The sequence below is a fragment of the Zerene cesonia genome, chromosome 11 (assembly GCF_012273895.1).
Source record: "Zerene cesonia ecotype Mississippi chromosome 11, Zerene_cesonia_1.1, whole genome shotgun sequence".
Lineage (NCBI taxonomy): Eukaryota > Metazoa > Arthropoda > Insecta > Lepidoptera > Pieridae > Zerene > Zerene cesonia.
In genome coordinates this window covers 971,567-979,339 of record NC_052112.1, presented here as the reverse complement: position 1 = coordinate 979,339, position 7,773 = coordinate 971,567, and the positions used below count along the sequence as shown (strand labels likewise).

At 35.3% G+C, this 7,773-nt stretch overlaps 1 non-coding gene across 1 annotated transcript; it reads left to right on the top strand.

The window, feature by feature from the left end:
- The first annotated feature begins 4,903 nt into the window (after window positions 1–4,903).
- Trnar-ucu lies at window positions 4,904–4,976 on the top strand. Its single transcript has one exon. It is a non-coding gene; the product is annotated as a tRNA-Arg (tRNA).
- The last annotated feature ends 2,797 nt before the right edge of the window (window positions 4,977–7,773 follow it).

Genomic DNA, 7,773 nt, shown 5'->3' with positions numbered 1-7,773 from the left:
GCGGCGCGCGGGGCGCAAGGGGCGGCCCCGCCGCGTGCAGTCGCAGTCTCCACACGGATCAACGACACAGCACTGACCCTATTTCCACCTATATTCGTGGCGTCATCTGGTAGCTGCCGCCGCTAGCTACGCATCTCAAAACAAGCATTAAAATTACTCGCGGCGTTACACACGATGGACACAATTAAATACGCACTTATCAATTGATTGTATCATTTAACGAGGCGGTCGTAGTTCGATAGTTTCCGATATCGCACTTCATAATCATGTAGCTCTTTGAATATCGACAACGTCCATCGAAAACATAAAGGCATGACGTACATGTCGACAAAGAATGAAACGTGTCTCAGCTTTCATCAAAGCACCGATCAAACCAGTCGCTCCAGCGGATCTGGTTTTATGTCTAAACGGTTTTTTTTTATTACACAGCAAATTTATATTACGAAACGTTAAAAGTTATCGAAGTTTGAGTAAAATTGAGAGATTTATCAAATGCATTTGTGTACAATCGTTGGAAGTGAATGTCTGATATTACATCACATTTATCGTAAAGTTCGAGGGTACGAAACGAGTTTGTTGTCTGACAAACGATTCTCGGTCAGTGCAAACTGCGAGCAACCTCTAACGATACCTTGTCCACATGAACAAACTGTCTTTTAAAATAACATATAGCTGCTTAAATTCTATGCAATTTTACTTGAGGAAAATGTAATTAATTTCTTATGTGAAATATTAACATATCTAATCTTACAATCACAAATACAAAAAAAAAAAAAACACTGAAAATAACTAATATATCAACCAAAATAAAACAATAGAACTTTATTGAAATAATAGTTGATTAATTTTCATACTATTTTCTTTACTACTACTACTACTACTATACTACTTTCTATCATTCACGATTTTGTTGTTTTGTTGTGATTTTTACAAAACCGTAAAAATCTATATATCTTTATTTATGGGCAATTCAGGGACTTTGTATACTTTGAGAATCTGTGTCAATAGGTTTTTAAATTATTAACCACCACTAATGTCATTTCTAATTCATTAAGAAGATTTCGTTAGTTTTACATATAAACATAAATTAATTCTACGTATTAAAACTAAACGAAATATTGAAATTCAAACATCTGCTTTTCTGAATGGATATTTGTTAATAGTGCTCTTAGTTAATGCGATATTTCCGTATTTCGTCAAAATATAATTCATTACAGGGAATTATAATTACTCATAATTAAACGGTTCCCGATAACACGCATTTAAAGCAATATAATTAGTCATTATTCGTAAGGCCAATTAATTTCAGCATTTACATTATAGTTACGGTTTAAGATATTTATTCTGAAATAGATTAGTTGAATCTTATTCATATTATATCGGTCCATCAGTAGAAAAAAAAAAGATAATAAAATATAATAGTTTAAAAAAACTATAAAACACGCTTTAACAAAAATCATATTTTGCAAATTGAAAACTGGAATAATTTTATCAAATTAGTGTATTGTCATCGGTCCTCAATAAATCTACAAAGTTTGAACGAAATCTGGCCGTTTAAAGTGGGTCAAAATCGCGCCCAAAGAAGTCAGTTACAAACAAACAAACATACAAACAAACAAACATACAAACAAACAAACATACAGGTGAAGCTAATAAAAAGCGTGTAAAAACATAATTAAGATTTTTGGCGCCAAATAAAAAAAGAGTCTTCTTGTGTTTGATTTTACGCGAGTATTATACATTTAGAAATTAAAGACTTTTTAACGGATTTTAAACGCGATTTATTTATTATATTATTAACTCGACGTTTCGAACACTTTCCAGCGAGCGTGGTCACGGGGAGACTCCGCGTAAAATAAAGTCTTTAATTTCTAAAGAGTCCTTTATTATAAAAAAATTGAGTGCGGCGAGAGAGTAAAAGTTTATATGCATTGAAAAAACTTTATTTTTTAATAAATTACTTAAAGTGTATAAACAGTTTCTATCGAAAACTAATGATTCGCACTTGACCTCATCTCAGAGGTTATGACGTCACGGGGTCAAGGTATGTTAAATGTATCATATTATCATTAGAACGTGCTACTTTAACATTTCGTTTAATTGTTTTAAACAATTGATCAAAATGGTAAAATTACTATCGACTCTTTGAAAACTTTACTAATCCTACTAATCCTACTTCCTACTAATATTATAAATGCGAAAGTTTGTAAGGATGTGTATGTGTTTGTTACTCTTTCACACCTAAACTACTGAACCGATTGCAATGAAATTTGGTACGTAGACAGCTGGACAACTGGAATAACACATAGGCAACTTTTTATCCCGATAATCCGGGATACAGGATACAGACTGGCGCGGGTGAAACCGCGGGGCGCAGCTAGTATAAACTAATATTATGAAGATGCAGATTTTGATTTTGTAAGTTTGTCAGTCAGTGTAGCGGGTAATATCTGTACATACTGAATCGATTTTAGATAATGTTTTACCGATAGAAAGCCACGTTATCATGAGTGTGTGTGTTAAAGACTATATTTTCTTTTGTTTTATTCCTATTTCATCTAGTCAGAGCCAGGACTAGCCGTTTAATAGTGGCTTTATAATAACAGAACCATATCTTTGAGTATGATACGTAAATACAAGCAAATATTGCATTTCAATGGAATTGACAACTTACCTACCGCTATGCTAGCGTAAGCGAAACTGTAGTGGAAAAAATATTTTTATTGCTTTGATTTCAAATTATTGTTCCACAAATAGACAACGAAGGATGTCTCTTCCCCTATAATTTTGAATTTCCTATAGCCTTATCGCCTCTTTGGTGTGATTTGAGATAAAATGTAAACAAATTACCACACCAATTATTTTCATTTTCAAACAACTATGAAATTGAATGAATAAACGCATACAACATGCTTAGGGTACAAACATATATTAATACTAGCTGTGCCCCGCGGTTTCACCCGCGTAAGTCCGTATCCCGTAGGAATATCGGAATAAAAAGTTGCATATATGTTATTCCAGTTATCCAGCTGTCTACGTACCAAATTTCATGGCAATTGGTTTAGTAGTTTTTACGTGAAAGAGTAACAAACATCCATACATCCATACTTACAAACTTTCGCATTTATAATATTAATAGAATACTAGCAAACCCGGCGAACTCCGTTTCGCCACCAGATGGCTGTAGGTGAAAAATGAGTTTCCCGCTTTTCTGTTGCCATTTTTCCTAAATTTTCTTTGCTATAAACCTCACGGAGCTGGAAACCTTTCCAACGAATGCGAAACCGTGGAAATCGGTTCGTGCGTTTTGGAGTTATAGCGTCAGGAAGGAAAACCTAACTATTTTTATGTAGTAGAAAGATAATAAAGTTTTATTATATATTTTAATATATTTAGCTGACCCGGCAAACGCTGGTTTGCCTTACTCTTATAATTTAGGGGTATGAAATATGAATGCTGGCCGATTACAGATCTAACACACAATATGGACACAAAATTTCATAAAAATCGGTGCAGCCGTATCGGAGTTATGGTTATTAGCATTGTGACACGAGTAAAGATATATCAATAATTAAAAACAAATAAATGAGTTACGCCTTTAAAAAATAGTCACCAAAAAGCAACCGAAAAATGATGATTCACTTCCCAAAACATAGATGAGTTCATACTCGTATATCGGATTGCGTAAAAGCAACATATCTTATGAAAATCCCTCAAATATTATCAGCACTATCTATATGCGACGTCGAGCATAATGTCGAATTTACCTACTTATATTCAAGGTGTATTTTTATCTTATCAATTATCGACAGCTATACAGCATGACATGGGCAGGTGGTGTTCAATACATGATTTTTTGGACAGAAATTTGGGTGATTGTGAGGCCCGGCTGTGAGAAAGTCAAAGCCTCCAGCCTCCAGCTCGAGCTGCCGATTATTTATGTACGTAGTTGTCACATTTTCAGACCTTGATAGTGCTTAAAATGTGCACTTCGACCCTGGGTAATTTTATACACGTGGATGAAATCTAATTTCTAACAATACCCTCAACACAGCCCTGAACGCGGCTCAACGAAAAATATTCGAGATTCGTCGTAAGTCTATTGCGTTCTGGGCAGTGGTGTCTGTCATAACTGAAAGGCTTTTTCCCTTCAATCTCTAGTATAATAGGAAAGAAATTACTTTCTCCACTATGGAGACTATATGTAATGCCTAGGACCAGCAGAAGTCTGAGTAATCGAGCAAAGCAAGCTAGAGCAAAACCTTAAACGCTTCACGCGTTTTTTTTTCAGCTGACAATCCAGATGTCGAGAGGCTGTCATTGAAAATCAGTACTGACATCATAAATGGGGGTTGAATTTATGTGGTCTTCCACAAAACCGAGGGTAGTTCATATTTTTGTAACCACGAAACAGATGATGGGTCTGTTACAGACTAGCTGCAACCCGCGGCGTCACTCTCGTGGTACCCGGGTTAAAAGTATCCTATGAGCTAGTCCAGTATATAATCAATCTTTGTACCAAAATTCAAAAATACATATATGATAAGCTGCTTTCGCGTGAAAGAGTTACGAACGTTCATACATCCATTCATCCATCAATACTTACAAACAAATACAAACTTTTCGTTTATAATATAACTAGATGCTCGTCCCTCCCTCCCCCCATCCCAAGGGAGCATTTAATCGGGATAAAAAGCATTCTAATACCCAAGTCAGCTCATACCCTGTCTGTATAACAAATTTCATCAAAATCCGTTCAGTAGTTTCAGCGTGCTTGGCAGACAAACATCCAAACAAACAATCTTTCACATTTATAATAAAGTGTGAAAGTGTGATTTATTAGCAGGATTCCCACAAATACCTAAAGTGTAAACATGTTAAGTATTTCAAGCCAGGCCCATCAGTCCCTGTGGCGCAGAGGATAGCGCGTTGGACTTCTAATCCAAAGGTCGTGGGTTCGATCCCCACCAGGGATGCATGTTCCTTTTGCTTAATTAAATAAATAACACGCTGGAGACAATAAAGATTTTAATAGTTTCGTATGTTTGAAATATTACAAATATTAAACAGTTACCTACATTTTGAGATTTAAAATATTTAATTTTGCCAAGACTTTTTCAGTGCTACACGGGATGACTACGAAATGTTGTGACTTGCGCGAGTTGCTACACTGACAGTATGAGTATTAACAACCTTAAAACTTTGAAACTTAAAACCCTGTATTGAAATAAGGAATTTGTGTTGTCTTCTATAGGTTGTTGCCCTGAAAAAAAATATATCTAGCTATATTTCCGCCCGTGGCTTCGCCCGCGTGGAATTCGCTTATATCGCGCGATATTTATTCCATTACAGGAATTTGTCTAAACAATTGAAAAATATTACATGATGTTTGACAATAAACAAATTTCCATACAAACTTTCAACCTCATCTATAATTTTTTTCTCATTAAAAAGTATGGTGTGTACTTCTCGAAGTTCAGTTTTATTTTTATAACAAATTTCATCAAAATCGGTTCAGTGGTTAAGGCGTGAAAGCGTAACAGACAGACAGACAAACAGTGTTACTTTCACATTTATATCATTAGGGAAGTAAGGATAGTAGGGATTAAATTGAGTTGGACCGGCCTGCATAAATGAAATAATGAAAAAAACTAGGTCAAGCATTTCTCTAGATTATTTATAACAAACAGAAACAGTGATTCAATTACATATTTGAAAGATTATTGTTGAAAGGTTTAACACCAAACATGACTATTATATAAACCACAACAAATATACTGTTTAATGAATTGCTTAATCATAGGTTATGAGAAATCATCGTACGTGACTCCAGCACGATCGTATTGTTTTGCTTACGGAAAACTGACAATTGATTCTAACCGACTCTAAAAAGAAAGCGCTTGACCTTCCCAGTATGTGTTTTCAATGATCGAAGAAGGAAGAATCACAAATTGACTGCATTTTAATATTTTTTTTTTTATGTCATCGTCGATAATGGAGCTGGTGGGTCGCGTGATGGTAAGCGCTACCACCGCCCATGAACATTTGGAGAGGCGTAAGGTCCAATGCAGACCTTACGCCTATTCAAATGGATTGCCGACTGCAAGTTGGAAAGGGATTAGAAAAGGATTGAAGAGAGGAATAAAGGAAAGGACTGGAAAGGGTAAGGAAGAGAATATGGGCCTCCGGCTCCTCCACTCACCGAACGAAACACAGCAGTATGTTATTTCAAGCTGCTCTTCTGTAGGGGTGTGGTACTTCCCCGGTGCGAGCTGGCCCAATTCGTGCCGAAGCGTGCTCGACTACCACATACAAAAAATATGTCTTACTCGACAACGCCTGGGTTTTCAACCGATTGACGTGATTGTGTTTGTGTTTGATAAGAAATTGGTGTCATTTGCTCCCATTTTAGAATCAAGAGTGGTACCGCCCCCCTCAGATAGGCATTTTTAAGAATCCCATACTTACCATAGAAAAAAGAAGGTCCCTTGAAGCGAAAAATAATTTTCCGAATCACTTCAAGCATTTATTAGTAATCGAGGAACATAAAATATTTAACAATCAGAGAAATTACGTTAAATATTTGAGAATATTTTCTCCTCTTGCTTTTGCAGCGTCATTTCGGGAAGGTAAATGCATAAAATAAATTTTATGTGAATCCCTGCACTATTACAATTAGGTACAAAGCCTGTGGTTATGAAAAATATGTTTTTCATTCATAGGTATAGCTAGCTAGCAGCCAGAAAACTTTCAGCCCGCGGCTTTTCATAAAAAAAACAACATTCAATCAATTTACAGTAGATGAGATAGAAACGTAATTAAAACTCATAAATGTAATTAAAACTCATTGTACAAAAACTTTTTTTGCAAGATGCCACTTTTCAGCTAACTCAGCTTATATTATACTAGCTGTCCGCCCCGGCTTCGCCCGTGGTACATATATAGTCTATGTTACTCGTGGATAATGTAGCTTTCGAATGGTGAAAGAATTTTTAAAATCGGTCCAGCAGTTTTTGAGCCTATTCATTACAACCAAACAAACAAAGTTTTCCTCTTTATAATATTAGTGTAGATGTACAAACATGTAAATGAATTATTTAACATTCTTAGATTAACCGTAGTGACGTAAAAATACCTATAATGAGCTTATTTATTATTTGTTAATTTTTTATTTATTTATAAAATAATATGGTTCTGACCTGGTAAATCAACTAGTGATGACCATGCATTGATCAACACACACATGAAGAATCTGGATAAACATAAAAAATGCGTAACGATCTTCCTTGATTTGGCAAAAGCTTTGGACACAGTCACTATCTCTCGCTTGTTAAATAAACTGGAATATGTGTGCGTGAACCATACGGACTACTAAACCTATTGAGCGACTATTTGACTTATAGAAGGCAACGTGTCAGTCTTAATAATGACGTAACCAGCAATGAACAATCAGTTAAATATGGAAATTCTCTAGGAAATATTCTCGGTCCAACTGTTTTCTTGATTTATATCAATGGGCTGTGTAATCTTAACTCTCTACCCAATGGCAAAGTAATTTTGTGGATGATACTGCCTTTTTCTTTATTGGTACTTGATGGGATGTTTTCAAACATGCTCAAAAAGAATTCAATTCTTTTTCGGTTTCCGGCCTCAATACAGGATTGTTGATGCTAAAAATAATTACATGGTCTTTGCTCATAGATTTATGTCGATTCGATATTAATCTTTTACTATTACAGCTCCTTATGTTTTTCAACTGTCCAAAATTGTCAA